General features: G+C 40.6%; 1 protein-coding gene across 12 annotated transcripts in view; it reads left to right on the forward strand.

The window, feature by feature from the left end:
- Positions 1 to 21,440, forward strand: part of TMCC1 (transmembrane and coiled-coil domain family 1) — a 259,340-nt gene that overhangs the window by 9,307 nt on the left and 228,593 nt on the right. For 5 of the 12 annotated variants that reach the window (XM_074283840.1, XM_074283839.1, XM_074283841.1 and 2 more), the window contains one exon: positions 4,095 to 4,346. The exons of 3 other annotated variants lie outside the window; for them this stretch is intronic. The gene's annotated coding sequence lies outside the window, so the exon portion shown is untranslated. Of the gene's footprint in view, positions 1 to 489; positions 2,549 to 4,091; positions 4,347 to 21,440 lie in introns of those variants that run through there. 4 more of the 12 variants (XM_074283843.1, XM_074283844.1, XM_074283845.1 and 1 more) reach the window with 2 other exon arrangements.

Consider the following 21,440-nt stretch of genomic DNA (forward strand, 5'->3'; position numbering starts at 1 on the left):
TTCACCCCAAACTTGGAGCGGGGAGCCGAGGCCGGGGCGGCCGCGCGGGGCATTGCGGCACAGGTGCAGGCGGGGCCGGGGCCGGGGCTCGCGGGGCGCGGGCCCTCGCGTGTCCTGCCCGGGCTGCTTGGAGGCCCGTCCCGGTGTGAGGAGGGGACTGCGCGCCGGGCCGCGGAGGCGGCTTCTGCCCCCGCGGCCGGCCAACTAAGTCAAAAGTTCCCGGGCGGAGCGCCGCCCCCGCGCCGGGGAGAGCCCGCGGACCCCCATTGTTCCCCGGCTTGCCGCCGGGTCCGCCTCCCCCCTGGGCCGCCGGCGTGGGCGTCCACAGGAAAGTTGGATGAAATACCTGGTTCGGAGATGACACGGGGCGCCCGGGCAGAGCTCCGGGATCCCGGCCGAGCTCCGCGCCCCGCCGCGGGTCTCCTTCCGGGCTGCTTGTCGTGGAGAAGAGGGAGATGTCACTGGCGTGACCAGAGTCGGGGCACCGGACGGCCGCTGCTAGTGACTGGACACCCGCGTGTGCCAGGCTCCGGGGCTCTCTGAGTGAGCCTCCCGGAGCCCCGGGGGCGTGGGGTCCGAGCCGGCCGCCTCCCGAGCCCAGCCGAAGCCTGGCGGCCACAAGCGACGCTCCGCAAGTCCGCGCTCCGGCTTCGGCGCCAAGCCCGAGGTCTGCGGGGTCAGAGCCGTGTGGAGGGCCGGCGCTGCCCCGGGAGCCTACGGCTTCTTCCCCTGCTGTAGAGGTCGGCCCGGGGCTGGGAGCCTGGCTGGGCTTGCGGCACGCCTCCTTCTCCCCGCGGCCGCCGCCGAGCAGCCTGGGGAGGTGGGCAGAGCCCGTATTCCTGCTCCCCCGGCCTCTGGAAGCTGAGACTAAATTAGGACGGGAAGGTGAAAAAACAATTAACTTAGAGATAAGAAAACTGCGGGACGCGGTATACTGCGGTTTGCCTAGACTGGTCATAAAGCCGAAAATTCCTGCAGATGCATGTTAAGCCCAAGCTTTTGTCCTCAGGGCCCAGAGGAGAGTTGTATTTCTTTAAAAAACAAAACAAAACAGCCGTTCTTTGGCTAGTGTAAAAAGAGCTGAAGCTGGGTTTTAGACTGAGATTTTTCAGTTGCAGGTTTTACCTTCAGTTTCCTGTAGAATGGCTGTTAATGCAGAGCACAGGGAGGCTCAGGGTATTTAGAAAATCTAGTAATATATGAACAAATGTCATTGTTTTCATTGATTAAGAGCCCACACTGGGTGGGTGCTGTAGGAGACTAGTGACAATTTCTGCTCCTGGGGTATTTGCATTTTGACATAAACCAAGATGCAGCCCTTTTGGGAATGTATTTCACGTGGTTTGATAGTTGCATATAAATACTGTCCTTGATTATCAAAGAGCTTTTTAAATTATTAAGAACTTTAGTCTGCCCAGCTGTAACCTGGAGTCCCGCACCTTCACTTCTTGGAAAGCACTATACCGCAACCCACCATCTCTTGTGGAGATTTTCTCAATACCCAGAACCAGACTAGACTCCTTTCTCGTGGAATTGGTTCATAAAAATCTATGTGATTTTCCTTTGCTATGATACCAAATTTATAAGTATGAAACAGTGAAACCCCGCAGTCTCAATTTATGTAGCCAACATTATCTCCGATTATGGTCCTAAGTAATCTTTCCCAGTCATATAACTTCTTTGATGTGTTGTTTGTTCTTGTGCGCTTCCCCCCACCCCCCACCCCATGCCTTTGTTTATGTTGTTTCTCCCTCTTGGAGTGCTATCCTTTTTTTCTTCTTTTTTTGGTCCTTTTTCTACTCATTGTTTAAGTTCCCAATGTAAGTTCCTCTGTTAAATTTTTCCTCATGACTATCTTCCCAGGAGAATGATCAAGGATTGTTCCAGTATAATTTTACCTTTCTTTAAGAGCAAATCCTCTAACCCTGGCCTGCTTTGAAATTCTCCCAAAATTCTGAATTCTTCTCAGCTAGATGACTGGTCCTGGAGTTCAAATCCTGCTTCAGAAACATACTAGCTGTGTGATCCTGAACAAGGCACTTAACCCCATCTGCCTCAGTCTCCTCATCTGTAAAATGAGCTGGAGAAGAAAATAGCAAATCACTCCTTTATCTTTGCCAAGAAAACCCCCAAAGGGGTCACAAAGAGTCGGACATGATACACCATTAAGGCACACCAACAAACACCCGCAGAGTTTTGTCTTGTTGAATGGCTTTGGACGGCCCAGGATACACCTCTGTGCTCTTTGTGCCCAGCCCAGATCACCTGGAAGATGATAAGAAGCCTCCTCTTGGGTCCTCTGGATCACAGAATCTGACCCAAACCGCAGGGAGTCTCTGTGTGTGCTGCGCAGCCTGCCTTGGGTCATCATGCAGAGGAACTTGAAGTCGGACTCCCAGTCTGGCCCCCAGCTAGCATTGCTGACAGTCCCATGGCTTTCCTTCCTGCTAGCCACATTCCTTGAAGTTTGGGGTAATGAGACAAAGGCATCAACATTTTTCTTTTTTCTTCAACACCTGGAACTAAGTGCTTTGCTTTGCAGATATTGGTAATCTTTTGCTTAAACTCATTAATTTTCAAAGAATCATTTGGCAAAGACTTCCTTATCATGTCATCAAATCTTAGATCTAGAGCCCTGAGAAGTTATCTAGGAAAACCATCCATTTTTACAGATGAAGAAACTGAGGCCTTACCTGCTCTAAAAATGCCTGCTCTCATAAAGCTAAGCAAGTTGTATCTTAATTAAGGTTTGAGTAGGAGACTGTCTGGAAATAGTAGAGCTTTGGGCGCGCCTTGCTAAAGGCCTGAGTCCAGCCTTCTTTCTGAGCCTTTTTAGATGCGTGACCCTCAGGGAGGATTGGGATCTCGCTCCCTCAGATCTTCAGTCCCCAGTGAGTGCCTTGAGAAGTTTCTTGGGCAGGGTCCTAGAAGCTCCATGGCCTCCCAGGGTGCTCCAGTCCCAGCCTGAGGGAGTGAGCAGTAGACTAGTAGACAGATTCTTCGCTTGTCTTTGTGCCACAATGTCAGCCGTGCAGCCCATGCCTTGAGAATACACGAGATGGGTACCATGTGCTCCATCTTATGCATTGAAAACTTAGGTCAGACAAAGCTTGAGACTAGCTTGTGGTCACCTGGCCAGGAATAGGCATGCAGTCGGTTGCTCCCCTGGGCTGCCCGGCTCCAGGTCCGAGGCTTTCTCCCTGGAAGAGCTCCAACCAGGATCCAGGTGACGGCTTGTCCTCTTTCTACAGCAAACTTCACTTCCTTTTTCTAAGCACCTAAAGTAGTGGGGTTGAAGTACATGATGGCTCCCTAATTTGTGACCTTGATAAAAACAGTGCACTATGAAGGTGCCCAGTGATATTTGTAATATTATTTTGTCCAAATAATGAAGAAAGACCTGAGGTAATCTCAGTATTTCTATGGGCTTAGTCACATATCACACACTACTCTCAATTATGGGTGGGTAGAATCTGATAAGTCTGTGGAAGTGCTGCTTTCTGAATTATTGCCAAAACATGACAGATCCTTATTTCAATGAGATGTCTGACTGGGGTACACAGAACCACCCTACTTGTCAAATTAATTGGCTTTACTTTGTTTCTACATTCTTCAGTTTCTACATTGGCTTTAGTTTCTCCCCCCCCCCCCCCCCCAGTTACATAGTTCTCTGCATGTTTTTGCATTATTGCTTCAAGTTCAGTATTGTCAGTAATTCTATACTAAGTAGGCTGTCTGCTCTGTTTCCCAGATGAGTTACATTATCACTCTTTGATAGAGTCTTCTTTATCATAAAAGGATACCATAACCATATGGTGTAAAGAACTGATCCCTTCTCCCCCCGCCCTCCAATCCAACTCTGTTTCCTGCCCTAATATTTAACTAGCAGTGAAAATGGGTTTATCCCATGATACCATTGCTATAAATTTGTCCAGCTGAGTTGGGGCACTTGGGCGAGCAGTGGACAGCCTAGGAGCGTTCATTAAGAACATTCTTAGTATTTTGCAGCCTGAGACTTAGTGGAGATTTGCTGGTCAGTTACGTGCACTTAGTGGTATTTCTCTTTTCTTTCTCTCACTCCTCTGTTCCAGCAGGTTCCAGGTTTCCCTTGGGAGGATACTCCCAATTCTAGCTTCCTCCTGAGGCTGGCTCTCCCACTGAACATCTGCACCCTGTCCCAAGGACTTAGAAGACACAGAGCTCCATCCTGGCACATGGGGTCACTTTCTTATGAAGCTTGTATGTCTATGCCTTTTTAAAAGAACTTTTTCCACAAGATTTTCTGGATCTCACCTGCACCTCTATCTATGCAAAGAAGGAAAATCTCTTGCTGGCATTGTGAGGAGGTATGTCTGTTGTTTTCCCCTGTTAGAGATGGCACCACCTTGTGCTCTCAGAAGTAAACATACAGTAGTATGGGACCATCTCCACACTCCTGGGGGGAATGAAGCCAGAGCTCCCCCTTCCCCCTGCTCTTCCTTTTTGGGATGGTCAAGGTTCAGCCAAAACCCCATGCCATCACACACAAAGGGTTGGGATAGGCTTAGGAGGCCACTTCTTGAAGTGAGGCCTAATGATCAGCAGTTAGATCCTGCTGCATGGAAAGCTATGCGCATCTTTGCATTTTTTCCACTACTGGGTGGGGGGGGGGAGAGAATGAGTGTATGCATCTACACATGTGCATGGGGTCGGAGGGAGTAGTGTGGATAGAAACAATTTATTCTGTAATTTAGAAACACTAGGAAGTAGATTGGAGTTTTATTGCTGAGGATAGAAATGATACCTCTGACTTGGTTTTGCATTTTCGATTTAAGGGCTTTTTTTGTTGTTGTTTCCAAATGAGATAGTTGTAAGAGGAGTTTAGGATCCTCAGAATCATAGATTAACATTTTTATACAGGATTTGTGTAACAGGACAAAGGTCCTGTGTTAGTGCAAGTTGAAATTCTGTCTTGAGGCTCATATGCTGTCTCTTCCTTACAGTCTGCTTGCTTCCTGTAGTGAGAAGTAACTCTTTCCTCCTAAAAATTCTCATAGCACTTTATTTGTGTTTCTCACATGTTTGTAATATGCTTTATTTTTCCAGAATACTTTTTTAAAAATCTGTGATTTTTATCAAGGTAGTTATTTCTTCCAGGGCAGATCAGAGTCGCCTGCAAAGATTGTATGGTTTCATAAAGTGCAATAACTCAGAAGGTTTACTTGCTGCTGAGGAGCCACTTCTTAGATGACAGAGGCTGGAAGCCTTTTTAACTTGGCCAGACATGCCAGACTTGCAATCTGCTGACATAACCTTTAGAAACCCCTAGTTTCTTCCATCATAATGAAGTGTTGGGCAGGACTTTAATAGAGGATTACCTTGCGTTACCTTGCAAATTCGTCATACTACACGTTTTAAAGGTTGTTTTTTAGGCCAGAGTCTATCTTATTTGGCTGAGTTCTTCTCAGCACTTACCTAGGACTTTGCATCTACTTGGGGCTCAATAAATGTTGGTTTAGTCAAATTGAGTTCTAGAAGAGCTCTGACCTGGAAGTTGGGGTAGCTGGATTCTGGATTTGACCCTGGGGGCTTTAGCCAAGTGCCTTTATTTTTTCAACCATAAAGTATTGTTCCTAATATGTATCCTACCTGTCTTAGCTGTGAGGTTCAAATGAAATCATGGAAGTAGCATGAAGTGCTGTGTTTCTGTAGAGTACAAAGAGGCACTGTACAGAATATAGCGGCTTCCTGATAGCTGGCAGAACTCAGCTCAGAACCAGGGCCAGCCATCTGAGTTCAAACTCTACCTCTGATGTGTACTTATAATGAGAAAACTTTGTGGAACTTAAGTAGATTTTATGGAAATGGAGACCGCCAATCTGAACATTAGGATTTCTGTGAACTCTTAAGGTTTTTTTAGTTTTAAGATGTTATATTATTATTTATTTTGTTAAATATTTCCTGCTTATATTCTAATCTAGTATGGCTACATTTTAGAGTGTTGTGGGCCACGTGTGTTTGACATCTTTTTTATAAATTATTACTGAGCAGAGTAGCAAGCATCTATCTATCCTTCTTTTTACTGAGTGACCTATTTTGTGGCCCCCTTTTCATGATAAACTTCTAGCAGAGTTCTGATTTTGACAGGATGGAGAATCATAGATCCAATAGGCACAAAAATTTAAGTTTGGCATCTGGAAAACTTTCCTGATTGAATACTCAGCAGCCGATGGGTACTGCTTCTTGGTGTGATGGGTTCAGCTAGTTTTATTCAGGATGGCTACTTGTGAAATAAGCAGAAGCAAAATCCTTTTTCCTATAGTTAGAACATTGGTATTTTTGAACAATGCAGAACAGCTTACTGAACACAAGACCAGTTCGTAAATGAAGAATTAGAATCCCAAAGAAAGTTGGGAAGATTTTGTTTTCTTCTTTTCTTGGATCTTACAGTGCAATTCAGCATACAATGCATTTTTTTGCTACCCCCCTAGCATGGTGCATTCCACATAATAAACTCTTGATAATGTTGAGTTGGACTAAATTTTTTTGGTGATTTCTAGTTTATATTTTTTGAAATTTTGAGAATAGCAGCTTAGAGGAAAATTGATAGTTCTACCTTATGATTTCACTTAGTGTTAAGTCCAAATGAAATAAAATATAGCTTTAGTTACTTCTTAGCATAGTATCTGTCACATAGTAGTCACTTAAAAATGCCTATTGACTGACTATGAATTAATTGAATCCTGTTCCTACTAAAACATGGACTCTCAGAGCTGGAAGAGCTCTTCCAGATAGATATCTTCTCCAAACACCAAATTTTACTCAGAGAAATGATGCCACCCAGACTTCATTACTTGTTATTCACTATATTCTTATCACTTTAAGTGGATAGTGTGGGCAGTTTTCTCAGAGTGGTTACTAATGACATTTCAGGTCTGATCCTCACAAAAAAACCAAAAATCACTTGTAGCAAACTATAAATTTTCCACTTTCCCAGAACAGAATATATCTGGAAACTAGTAAATAATTGCAATCAAGGAAACTTCTCAAGGTTGCTGTTGTCATATAAATGTTTACCATATTAACCTAATACCTATCCCTTTGGTTTGTTAAATTTTATAATAGTTTATAATTTGATTTGGCTAAATCTGAAAAGTCTTATTTCCTCCATCCCACAATCTCTTCCTGCTTTCCTCCCCTTTACTGTTTTGGAGTGTTCTAAGACATCAGAATTCTATTCTTTCTTATATTATGGATGATAACTTCCATGAATTTGAACTGAAGAGCAGGGGCAGGACATTTTGCTCAGCTATTTGGGGTAGTGATTTATTCACGACTCTAAAAACAGGATAGAGGAGATCTGGTGGCAAAGCATAGACGTATTCCCAGCACAGCAAGAATAGCATAGACTTAGTGTTTCTCTGCAGAGACTGAGTCACAGAGTTAAGAATGCCTTACTTAAGGTTATACTTTATGTTGAGTAGCTTCAATCAGTCCATGTGTTCTGATTCCTATTCTACTTTCTATGACATCAAAAAATCAGTGGAGAGTTACTGTCTCAGTTCTGGTAGAGATTGTGTAATATTTACTTTCTTAGAAGATGTTTTGTGAATTTGTCTCTTAGGTGCAAACATATCAGATCTGATGGTCTTTTCTCAGTGCTAATGCTTCTTGACCTACCTGTTGTATTTGACACTGCTGATTACCGTGTCTTTCTCTGGCTTTTGTGACTCCATGGTCTCCTTGTTCTCCTATCTGGCTGATCAGGACAGGTCTGCTTTGCTGGGTCATCTAATGTTCCCCACCCTTCTGTCCTAGGTCAAATACTCTCAGTACTCTTAGTATTGTTTCTCACTTGCTAAACTCATCAACTTTTATAGATTTAGTGACATTCTCTATAAGCTAACTCCTTGATCTATAAACCCAGTTCTTGTCTCTGGTGAGCCTCATCTCTGCATCTTTACTTGCCTGTTGGACATTTCAAACTTGATGTCCCAGAGACACTCTGAGCCCAACTTGTCTGAAATTGATCTCATTATACTCTCTTCCCCTCCTTCGCCCCCTCCTCCTATTTCCTGTTTCTGTTGAAGAGGCCATCATCTTTGCAGGCTTCCTTGTTTATAACCTCTGCATTACCTCACCCTTGCTCTCCCTTGAGACACACCCAGTCAGGTATCAGATCTTGCCATTTTTATATACATACATTTTTTGCATCGCATCCCTTTTGTCTGCTTTCACAGGGATTGCTCAGGCCCACCTCATCTCTTCCTGAGTAGCAATATCTTCCTGATCTCAGGTCTGTCCTGTAAATTGCTGTCAGTGTCACTTTGCTTAAGTGCCAGTGATCATGGGGCTCATCCCCTTCTTACTCAGCCTCAGTAGTTTCTTATGGCCCCTGGATAGACTATCCAAGCCACTCAACTTGGTGGGCAGTCTTTGTGGACTTTGGACTCAGCTTATTTTTCTAGCTTCCCTGGACAGCATTCTTCCTTCACACTCTGTGGTCTAGCCAAAGGGACCTTTTCTTGATTCCTCATCTGTGACATTCCCCTCCTGCCTCTTTGTCTTTGATTGCTGTCCTTGCCTGGGAAGCCCTCCGTCCTTACCTATGCCTTATAGAGCTCCCTCTCCCTTTAAGATGAAAGCTTAAACACTGTCTCCTACATAAAGTTTTTCTTGGTCCCTAGAACTACCTTGTATTTTTAACTATTTTGAACATATTTGGATTTGTATGCTTTCTTTTATGACATCTTCATATTTATATGTACTTGTCTTCTCCATTAGAATGTCAGTTTCTTGCCTATATTGTTTCATTCTTTGTACTTGCATCCCCAGAATCTAAAATATTTTTGGATTTTATACATATACAAGGCACCTATATACACAGCTGTACCCTGCTATAAGGAGGTAGAGTCGACTTTAGGCATTTGTTGGTTGTATGATCCAGAGCAAGTTAAAATGGGGGAAATAATATCATCCACTTCCCAGTTGTTATGGGGATCAAATGAAATAATATTTGTAAGCACTTTACAACCTTAAAATTCTTTATAAATACTGACCATGATAATTATTATCATAAAATTTAGATTTTTCAAATTTTATAAAATTCTGAGTTTAGCAAGCATAACTTAAGAACTGAGTGAGATCTACAAAAGCAGATAAGCGATAGTGAGTATCATGGAGTGATTATCAAGCATCTTTCCAACTTCCTAGGCCACACACAGGACAGGACAGTGCTATAGTGCCCAGGCAACTGAGAGAACTTTCAATTCATGTGCCTGCAAAGGTTGGGGGGGAGACAGGTCAGCAGAACTGTTTGAGGCCTGTCCCCAGAACCCCAAGATTTTTCTTTAAATTCCTCCTTGAATCTCTCCAGCACTCCTTGTGCCCTCTGGAACTTCTTCTTCATCTTTTCCTCAGCCTGTTGGGATCTTTTCTTTCCTTTGCAGTCTTAGACTTATATCCTCTGCTCCTTCTGTGCTTCCAGGATCTACTGGAGAAAGTTGCCTTTGGGGCTGTCCCAATTTCTCTCTCAGATTCTAACGGGGCCTTTTAGGGCTGCACAAAAAATCGTTTTGTTCTCATTCTCTAAATCTTTTCTCAGCTCCAGCCTTCTGCAGTGTTCGATCATCTTTCCCTTCCCATAGAAGAGCTTGTCCTACTTTCTTAAGAAGATAGAATGCATCCATGGTAATCCCTTTCCTCAGTGAGGACAGAGAGGTGACCTGGCCTGTTTATCTCTGCCTTATTCTAATCTCTCAGAGTTTCCTTCTCCAGAGAAGCAGGGTCACCCTCAGCGGTCTGTCTGGAGTGCCTTTTGACTAGTTAGTTTTTTGCGTATTACATCCACAGGAAGCCTGAAGGTGGAGAGCTTTTTATCTAAGCCTAAAGGGACCTGAGAGACTTCTTAGTGCATTCCTTGTATTGCATAAGTAGAGAGTTTGAACTCCTGAGAAGTGAGGAAATGGCCCAAAGTCATGCTGCTCTTTTAGAGAAGGAAGCTAGTCTTCCAGCCTGGTTCTGACTCCAAATCTGTTGTGAAAAGGAAAAAGTGGTCAAAAGAACCCAAGATTTGGGGTTAGGGTCCCTTAGCTGTTTGGGATGGTTCACAAATCCTTGAGCCTCTTGGAGCTTCAGTTTCCTCAGGTATGAAATGGTACATAAAGGATCTCATCAGAGAGATGAATGAGCAGAGATTCCTTGTTGGCCTTATCCATATCATCAGAAATCATTGCATTAGAACATGTCCAAAATTTTGTTCTGCTATAAGGTTCTATAATTGTGTGATTTCCACCACATACACACACACACACACACACATTTTGTTCTTGTTTAGTCATCTTATATATATATATATATATATATATATAAAATAGATATCATGTATAGATTATACATAAATATGATGTGTACATAATATGTATTACACATGTTATATGACTATATAATACATTATATATAAGTATATAATGCATTATATACTTATATATAATGTATTATATAGTCATATAACATGTGTAATACATATTTTTATATATGATATAACATATATTTTGTGTGTATGTAATGACTAAAGTCTTGTTGCCTACTGTTTTTTTTAAAGCTTTATATTTTCAAAACGTATGCATAGAGACTTTTCAACATTTACCCCTGCAAAATCTTGTGTTCCAAAAAGATTTTTTTATCATTTCCCCTAGACAGCAAGTAATTCGATGCTAAATGTGCAATTCTTCTATACATACTTCCACAGTTTCCACAATTATTATGCTATACAATAAAAATCAGATCAAAAAGGAAAAGAATGAGAAAGAAAACAAAAAGCAAGCAAACAACAATAAAAAGATGAAAATTCTATATTGTGATCCACACTCAGTTCCCACAGTCCTCTCTCTGGGTGCAGATGGCTCTCTCCATCACAAGTCTTGTTAGAATTGGCCTGAATCATCTCATTGTTGAAAAGAGCCACATCTGTCAGAGTTGATTATCACGTAATCATGTTGTTGGGTACAGTGTTCTCTTGGTTCTACTCACTTCACTCAGCAACAGGTTATGTAAGTCTCTAAGGCCTTTCTGAAATCATCCTTCTGATCATTTCTTATAGAACAATAACATTCCATAACATTCATATGCTATAACTTATTCAGCCATTCCCCAACTAATGGGCATCCACTCACTTTGCAATTCCTTACCACTATAAAAAGAGGTGCTACTAACATTTCTGTACATGTGGGACCTTTCCCTTCTTTTGTGATCTCTTTAGGATATAGGCCCAGTAGAAACATTGCTGGGTCAAAGAGTAGGCACAGTTTGATAGCCCTTTGGGCATAGTTCTAAATAACTCTCCAGAATGGTTGGATCAGTTCACAGCTCCACCAACAATGTATTAGTGTCCCAATTTTCCCACATCTCCTCCAGTATTCATCCTTGGCTTTTCCTGTTATCTTAGCCAATCTGAGAGGTATGTAGGGGTACCTCAGAGTTGTCTTAATTTGTGTTTCTCTGATCAATAATGATTTAGAGCATTTTTCCATATGACTATAAATGGTTTTAATTTCTTCTTGCCTACTGTTTTTGACTAAACTGGGAAAGAGAAAATGAAATGATTGGTAACTAAAAACACTATTATTTTAGGCTCAGAGATTTTTTAAAAAACTAAAAAGTCCATAATCTATTAAAAGCAAAACTTAATGACTCTTTCAAGATACTGATGATGATTTTATGGGAATGAAAGGAGGTCTTGAAAGATTTACTTATCTATTTAGAGTATTCTCTTTTTTGTCAACATTTTACACAAATATATTCACTTGAACTGAGAGAGTGTCAAAATTCCTTTTGTATTTTCAGACATCTAGAATAGGTCTTTTGCTATTTATAAGAGTTGGATCTGTGTTCAGGGCATTGTCTGGTGAACATAATGTCAGTGTTTAATCCTCTTTGTGGTCATTGACTTCCTTGTTGAATTGGACAACAGTTATGATATGGAGTAATATGAATAACTTGTGACACGCTGGGACACACATATACATACATGTGTGTATGTGTGTCCCAGAGTGTCACAAGTTATTCATGTGTATGTATATGTATGTCTATATATTTGGGAAAGTGGGCTTAAGCTGAGAGTGACTATGGCATTTTGGAGCTAGTATAGTTTATTGTGGGTTCCTGGTAGAATCCTGAAGTTGTCTTTCTGTCCCCCTTGATGCAGTTACAATCATAAAGTCCAGTTTATTTGTGTATTAAAATCAAAATCAACATGCTATCTACACTTGAACAGTTCTCCTCATCTTTCTCTTCCTCATCCTCATCTTAACATTGGACTCTATCCCTCAGTCATCCAGTGCTAAAAATTAAACTTTTTTAAAAATCAAATTTATTTTACTTGAAGAAACAGAGTAAAAGAAAAAAACAAACAAACCAGAAAGCAGTACAAAAGAGAACATTGTCATATGCCTAGCAGAACATCAAGGAGGATTCAAAATAGATAACAACAAATACTAATTTAAGAAAGTATGTGTGTGTGTGTGTGTGTGTAGAAGAAATTATATTCATGAATGTCTATCTTTTCTTTACTTCCTTGTAAATTATTGTTTTGTTCTCTGCTGTGCATCTTTTTAACTTTATTCGTTTTTTTCCACCTTTCATCCCCTTCACTACACCTAAGCAGGCTACAGTTAAGAAAGGATATATTTTTATACAAATATATGTAGATATATACATACACCTACACACACAGACTCATATATGTCTCCTTTTCACCCCCCATGATCCCTAAACTACAATTAAGAAAAGATATATTTTTGTAGATATATACATACATATACACTCACACACGCACCCACCCCACATATACACATTCTTTTCTAACTCTGCTGACTCTTTCATTAAATTCTGCTCTCTAACTTGCTAGTACTTTGTTAAGGACCATGCCTAGGTGAAGGGGCAGGTCAATTCTCTGAGAGCCTCCAAAGCTGTGGATCATAACACTTGAAAGTGCTGCAGGGCAGTCTTTGCTGATATAGGTGTTGCTTGTGGACTGGGAATGAGATAAACTGGAGGCAGAGGGAAGAGGAGGGAGGTCAGACAACTCAACCGCCTCTCAGTCTCCTTGTATCATTATCAGTCACTCACATGAAGAGATCCATTCTACAGGTCTCCAGCAGCCACTGGCAGATGGCTCCTGGAGCACAACAGTACTTAACCCCACCCTCTACCCCCATGCAAGGGATCCCCTCACCTTTTACTTCCCCATCCAGCTATTCCTCTCCCCTTATTTCTTTATAGATTTTGGAGGGTGCTATGTCCTTCATGGTTTATATGTGGTGTTGCCTGTTGAACCCATTCCTGATGTGAACAGGTTTTCAGAACTATGAGCCCTCTTCCCCACAATGCCTCTGTCAAATCTTCCTCTGCACCTCATTTGTATTACATGATTACTATTTTAGTCTTTACTCTGCCAGTATTTCTTTTGAGGTACTCTATTGTTGATGTAAATCTTAAACATAAAGTATACATTTCCCATGTTTAAAAAAATTTTCCATCTATAAAAAGTTTGTCCATGTTGAGTTCCTTAAAATTGATATTTGATATTATTGGATCTTATATGTTGAATTTTCTGTTAAGTTCAGGTTTGGTTGATAGAAAGTCCTGGTAATCTTCAAGTTTGTTGAATGTCCAGTTTTTGGGTTTTTTTTGTTTTTTTCATTCAAAATTATAGATAATTTTGCTGGCTATGAAAATTTTGGACACAGGTCTAGTTCTTTTGCTTGTTTGTGGATAGGATTCCAGGACCTGCAGTCTTTTGTTGTAACGGTTGATAAATCTTGTACAATTCTAATTGTAGCTCCAGCATATTTGAATCTTTTTCTTGTTTCTTGCAAAATTTTCTCTTTGATCTGGGGTTTTCAAAATTTGGCAATAATATTCTTGTGTTTTTCAGAATGGATCTCATTTAGGTGGTGATTGGTGGATTTTTTTCTGTTTCTACTTTCCCTTTATGCTCTATCACTCCAGGACAATATTCTAGGATTATTTCCTGCATTATTGTGTTAAGGTTCTCTTTTTGGCCACAACTTTCTGGCAGTCCAATTATTCTTATATTTTTTGTTCTTGGTCTTTTCTCCAGATCTTTTGTTCTTATGAGATGTTTCACATTCTGTTATATTTTCTCAGTCTTTTTAATGTTTTGTTATTTTTTGGTTTCTCAGCTTTACTGACTTCCCCTTGCCCAATTATAATTTTCAAAGAATTATTTTCATCTTTGAGGCTCTATACCTCCTTTTCTAATTGGTTAACTTTTTTTTTCATAATCTTGTTTTTCTTGGATGGTTTTAATTTTTTTTTTCCTCAATGTCTCTCATTTGGTTTTTGAATTATTTTTTGAATTAGATTCTTTCTGGACAGGGAGTGATTTCACATTACTCTTTGTGGTAAAAGCTTTTTTTTTTTTTCAACTGTACTCCTCTGAAAATTGCTGGTCTTCTTTGTTCCCATAATATGTTTCTATGGTGGGGTTCTTTCTTCTTTGCCGGTTCATTTTTTTTTTTTTAAATAAGAGGTACTTCTCTAAGCACCTCTAATCATGGGATCGGGTGGTGGTGCCTCAAGGTTGCCTTCAGCTCTCCCCTCTGACCAGGAACCCCCAAACTCTTCTCCGAGTGCCCACAGACAGCAGTGTCCCTGCCGCTTCTCTGCACTCTCCCCAGTGCTGGCCCCTCCTTGCCCAGGACCGCATCTCTGCAGCACCGCTGGGCCTGGTGTTCCCAATCTGCCGAGATTTACTCTGTTCTTGGACTCAAACCCCGACTCCACAAACAGTCCAGGAGGTAAAAGTCTCTGTGGATCCTGCTGAGGCTGCAGCCCCACTCAGCCAGCCCCAGCGTCTTCACTGGATGTTTCTCTGTTTGCATTTCAAACAGGTTAATTGCAGCTGGGGCCTTTCTTTAGATCTTCTTGGGTTGTATCTGGAGGACTTCTGTTCTGCCCCAAGTCTTCTGATTTTTCTCCACTCTGTGTTCGCCCTGAGGTGCAAATTTCTATTTGTAGGGGAAATTGGAAGTTTGAAATTCACCAACCTACTCCCCATCTTCCCAGAATCCTCTACTCAGTAATTGAACTTTTACTTTATTTTGGCAGGAACTTGGCCTATATTTTATTTCCTAGTCACCCCTACACTGTGTTATCCCTCCCTCTGTCCTTCCACCTCTCCTCTTTGTATTGTCTCTCCCCATTAGATAAGCTCCCTTAGAGTAAGATCTGTCTTGTTTTTTTTATTTGTAAATTGAGAAAGTGTAGTACCTGGCACACAGTAATGAGTGCTTAATAAATACTTTACCGATCTAATTTAAATGCAAATAGTTACAAAGGAAGTTTAATTGTACTGGTGTTCTGTGTTAGTTTATAATAGTTATGTTTTTAAGATACAAAATACATGAAATATTTTTGAGTTAGCTTACATTCCCCCCACCTTACATCCAAATAGTTTCCAAGGCTTACTCTTTCTACCTCCACATGCCTTGGATCTACCTACCTCTTCTCTCATTGATTGCTCAGAATCTTATCCCTTCTTTCTGGATTATTGCAGTAGTCTAGTAATTGATTTCCATGCCTCAATCGTTACATTCCAGGTAGTTTTTCCTAGGTGTAGATATGCTTGTGTGATAACTTTTAATTTAAAATATAAATATTTAATTCCAAAAATCCTGTTGGCCCTAACCTATCTTTCCAAGCTTCTCCATCTAAGACTTGTAGTCCAGCCAAACTAATCTCTCTGTGCCTCACATATAACATTCCATCTCTCATCTCATTGCTCCTTTACTGATCATTCCTTATGCCTAGACAATATGTTCTCTATAAGTTTCAGGGAGTACCTCTTTTTTTAAGGGGCAGCTCAGGCACCACTTCTGTGGGAAGCCTTTCCCTCATGCCCCTTCATTGCTAGTGTCTTCCCTTCTGGTTTATATTTGGTTCACTTTCTGTTTATGTTTTTTTTTGTTTTTTTTTTTTTTTTTAAACATGTACTTGTCAATCTCCATTACCATGTGAGCTTGTTGGGATTTTTTCTTTTTTCTTTTTTTTTTTTTTTTTTAATACTGGTATCTCCAGAACATTAATATCACCTTCCTCATTAGGATGTAAGCCCCTTAAGAGCAAGAAAAATGTTTTTGCTGTTCTTTTTGCCTGCACTCTGAATAGTTCCTGGCACATAGTTAAGTACTTAATACATGCCTGTTGACTAACTACTCACGATAAATTGACATAAGATTGACACATATCCCAAAGTTTTCCTGTTTTCTTAAGACTCACCCATGTCTACCTTATTCTCAAAAACAGCTTCTACAGACAAACATAAATAACTGGAAAAATAGTCACTTTTCATGGGCATTCTACATCAATCTAACAAGAATGATACTATCTCAATTCATTGGTTTATAGAAGTAGACAAAAGAGTAACAAACAAAATGACAAAATTGTGAGGGAATAATGAAGTAGGAGTGAAAGAGACAATATAAACAGATTTCAAATTATATTACAATTCATAAATTTTCAAAATTGTTTAGTACAGATTTAAAGAAAACAGAAGAGAACAGACAAAATAACAAGATAGAAACATGGTAGCCTCATGTTCATGACGCCCAAGGAATAGTTAGAATAAGCTGTGTGATTTTAGTTAAGGCTTCTTAACTCCAATTGCCTTACCTCCCCCCGCCCCCCCCCCCCCAAAAAAAAAAAAAAGAAAAAGTATTCTATAGTCAAGAAAGAGAATCTGAAGCTTTATGATGAGAGATGCTGAGTTTGAATCCCAGCTTTGGGACCTTTGACAAATCACTTACCCTTCCCTGCTCTAGTTTCCTTATCTGAAAGACCCCCCTTGTTCCTTCCTCCTCCCCCATGCTCTTTGCCTGCCTTGTCTGACCCCTTCCTCCCCCAACCCCTCCCCTCCCCCCCCCAGTGCCAATGACACCGGCTCTACATTTGCAGCATCCTGTCTCAGCCTGGAGTCAGAGTCACTGCAGCCAGGCAGCAGGTTTACCCTCTCCCCCATTGATTCTCCAGCCATTCCAGACCAGTTCTCCTCAAGTCTCTCAACCAGCCCTCCCTCATTTCCCTAGAATACACTGTGACATGAAAACTGAAGCCATCTGATCCCTTCAATAGAGCTTAGATCCCCCAGCACCATCCTCTCTTCTCTGGAGGCCCTTCTCTCCATTTAAACTTAGCTTTGTTCTCTATTGTCAGTTGTTCCTCCATTTCTCTCTCCCTCCCCCTCTCTCTTCTCCTTCCCCACTCTCTTTCCCTCTACTTCCCCACCCCAGCCTTCTTTCTATTGGTCTTTTCCTGGATTTTAAAAAATACACCCATGTCCGTCCCATCCTCAAAAAAATCCTCAATTAATTATGTACTGAGAAAACTCCCGCCCTGTCTATTCTCCCTTTCTCAGGATAAAAAGTGGGCTGTGCTTGTGGCCTCCCCTCCTGCTGGGCTTGATCCCTCAGCCCTCTAGCCTGGCTCCTCATCTGATCACTGAGTTGAAGCTCTTCTTTCCAGAAGTGACCCTTTGCTGGATCTGATGCCATTTTCTCTGCTTCCTAATATTATTTGACTGGCTCTCCTCTTTTTTCTGCTTAGTTTGTTCCATTTCCATGCTATCTTCTTCCTCCAGTGGTTAAGTAAGTAAGGCTTATTGGTCTCTCTTCTTTCTCAACACTCATGTTTGGTGGGCTCTTAATTTTATGGGGGTTTGAGGATCATTTCTGTGTAGCTGATGTTCAGATCTATACATCCAGACCTCACTTTTCTCTTGAATTCCAGTCTTAAACTAATGGACATTTCCACCGGGATGTTCTATAAGCACATCAGACTCAAACACATCCTCTAAATCTCATTATCTTTCTCTCTAAAAGCTACCCTCCTTCTGAGGTTCTGTATTTTGTTAAGGGTACCACCAATCCTCCCAGCTACTCAGATTCACAACTTCAGTACCATTCTTACCAAAAAAAATCACTTCAGCTTTGGACATGCTGAGTTGAAAATGTTGATTTAATATTGAGTTTGTGAAATCCAAACTTTGCTGGAGATGTGAGGTTGGGGAGGAGGGGAGGAAGCTAGGGCCAGATGAATGGAGCTGCTTTCAGCTGATAGTGATCTCATGAATTCTTCTTATTCAGTTGTCTTTTGATTTTATTCTGTCAATTTTTTTTTTTAACCACACCTGCATTTCTTAGTTCTAAAGCTGCCATTATCTTTTTCTGTAAGGGTGAGTAAGCCAAATTGCAGAAACTAACAATTTAAGAGAAAAGGGAAAAATAAATAAAGGAAAACATAGAATTTAATTTTAACAGTTAATGTAAATATATCTTGCCCTCATTAGCAAAGAGAAACAAAATGACCATGGATATGACCAGGAAACCTCGCACTTACTTGTATACAAGAAAAATAATTAAAGCACAAAATCCTGGACAGACTTAGAGCAGGTCCTCAGACCTCTAAATGCCTTCATTTCTTAGAGATTGTTTCTATGCTTATTTAATTCTCATTCCTTCTTTTGTTGTTCTGAACCCTTCTGGATGACTTTGAATTTTCCTGTCATTTCTTGATGGATCATCTCACAGCAGTTGTACTTGCCTTTTTACTAAAGATAGATTTTGCCTTTGGTTTCTTTCTTTCCATTGTATTGAGTTTCTGGTTTACTTATCACTCTTTCTGAGAAAAAACATTTGTTTTTTTGTGTGGCCTTTTCTGTGATGAGTTCTTCCACATCCCTATAAGCTGTATTTAGTTACATCTCCCCCCCCCCCCCACCTTTGGTGCATTTCTTGCTACTTGGATATTTTGGAGATAAATGGACATACTCAGTTACCTAGCTGCTCTTTTGCTGGAATTTAGCTTCATTCCCTCAATTGCAAATCCCAAATCACCTGTTCTCTCCTGTCCCCATCCTCATCCTCCTAGTTTTGAGCAGTAGCTAATGTTTATGTTTATATAGCACTTTAAGGTTTTCAAAGCACTTTACAAATGTGGTCTTATTTTATCCTCACAATTTAGGCTTGAGGTTAGGTGAGATTTGGTGACCTATTCGGGACCACATAGCTAGGACAAAGGTCTTAGTCTGGATTTGAATTTATATTATGTGTACATGTCTCCATGTTCTCTGCTTTATCCATTGCACCACCAAATGCCTTAAGCATGGTAAATTAAACATTGTAGACAAAATCATTCTTAAGAGTTTAAGTGATAGGAAATTTTCTGTTAATCTAGTCCCTGCAGCTGCATAAAAATGGTTATTGATTGACTTCTAGGCTTATTCCTGTAGAGTTGGAAGACAAGCACTTTCAGTGGCCCAGTGAGGCCTCTACATTTCATGTATATATGTGATTGAAAGTATTTACTTTAGAGGAAGTGGTGACTAAGAAAAGTAGGGCTTAAGTTGTAGATTCTGAGGTAATTTAAACCTGCAACTTTTTTGCTACTTCCTCTGCTTTGTGAGTTTACCTCTGTGCTAATTCCCAAATAAATTTGCTTGCCAAATTGGATGGGCTTATTGGATTGGGGGTAGATATTGGTCCAGATTCTCTGATTTCTTGTTAGTGTCTTTTAGGGCAGATATTTTGAATCAGGTGGAGAATTCTTGACTTTTTCTTTCCATTTTGCCATTATAATGCTCACAGTAGATGTTCTGTCTGTGTGGAACAAGGCTAGATGGATCCTAAAACATAGTTGGGGGACCTCTTTTTCTTCTTGTCTCTGTGTGATATTAGAGGAAGTCGCTTTAACTTTTAGTCTTTGTTTTCTCTTTACTGAAAGAAAGCAAAAACACGGTAATATTTTCTGAGCACTTTAAGCTCATCATTATTCATATTTATTAGAGGACCTGGGTGAATTAAATCTGTTGTTTTCAGCCAGTGAAATCATTGGAAAGAAATTTAACTTTCTTCCAACTCAGCTGTTTTGACTTAATAGGCAAAGCATAAATGTTATAAACTGCTTTTCTCACAAAATTCTGAGCTCACAGCCCTCTCTGGTTGTGATGTGGACTGATTTTATAATTGAGCAATATATAGTTAATGAAATTAAATTGAAAATTAAGAACCTGGGTGTACAAAGAACAGAAATGTCCAGTTAATGTACAGAAAGTAACATACTAATTAAAAGAAGAGAGTCCTAACTGCTAGGGGAAATTGGAAGGGAAAGACTTCTGTGGAAGGAGGCTGCTGGGCTAACCCTGAGATGGACATGCATTCCAGGCATAGCAAAGGCATGGAGGCAAGAGGTGCAGTCCTTGGCGGGGGGGACATTTAAGTGGAAGGGGAAAACTAGGAAATGGGACTAGAAAGCTCAAGGTGGAACTGTAGTGTGGCAGATTGTGTTTTAAGAGTATGGATGATGGATTGCGGAGGAGAGACCAGATGGAGGGAGACCAGTTAGAAGCATATTGCTGCAGTGTGGACCAGAGAAAAAATAGGGGTCAGTAAATACACTCGGGTATGGGCCACATGGTTTTAAAATGTAATTAAAATGTATATGTTTTCTTGTATTTTCATTTATTTTATATTTTAATTTGGTTCATCTGTACTTAGTAGTCTGACACATTTGTTCTAGACAAGAAGTAATGGGGGCCTTAATGAGTAGAAGTGGGACTTTGTGCATGGAGAAAAGGAGTTAGATATGTGGTTTTGGGGAAAAAGTATATTTGGGGGTAGGAGGAGAAGAATCAAGAACAACTCCAAGGTTATAATCCTGGGTCACTGGAGTGTGGTAGAGCTTTCAATAAAAATTGGGAAGCTTGAAGGAGGGAATGGTTTTGGGAGGAAACATTAATTTCTATTTTGTACAAATTGAATTGGAGATGTTCAAAAGACATGAGGAAATTGGTACTTTTCTCCTGTTTTATTTTTTTACATTTGCCCAGATTTTCCTTTTGAGATTTATGTGTTTTAGAGTTTTATTTGTTTGGAAAATTATTGCCTACATAGGAAAAGAAAAATTACTTGGTTTAAGTGCCCAGGAAAGAGATGTAATATTCCAGAGCTATATAATAGTTCTTGTTCTCCCCTGCCAGTCTGACCCCAGAAAAAAAAGGACTAATCTTGCTAATAATAAAATTTATAATATGTATAAAGTACTTTTCAAACCTTGAAGCAGATCTGTGACCTCATCAATGTGAGTAGTCCTTCTATTAGTACAGATTGGGGTCCAGACATAACTTGTCCAATGTGCTTTTTTGTTTGTGTTCTCAGATAAAGAGGATCTGTCTTATAGGTTGATAGGTTTTTCTGAGTACCTGTGGGTAAAAGAAAAAGAGAAGGGAATAAGCCTTTATACAGTGCCTGCCATGTGTCTTGCATTGTACTAGGGGCTTTTGCAAACCTGATCTTATCTAGTTAATCCTCACAATAGCCCTATTTTACTGGTGAGGAAACTGAGGCAAACAGACACTTGTCTAGGTTCAAAGAAACACTTGAGCT

This window comes from Sminthopsis crassicaudata, chromosome 1 (assembly GCF_048593235.1).
Source record: "Sminthopsis crassicaudata isolate SCR6 chromosome 1, ASM4859323v1, whole genome shotgun sequence".
NCBI lineage: Eukaryota > Metazoa > Chordata > Mammalia > Dasyuromorphia > Dasyuridae > Sminthopsis > Sminthopsis crassicaudata.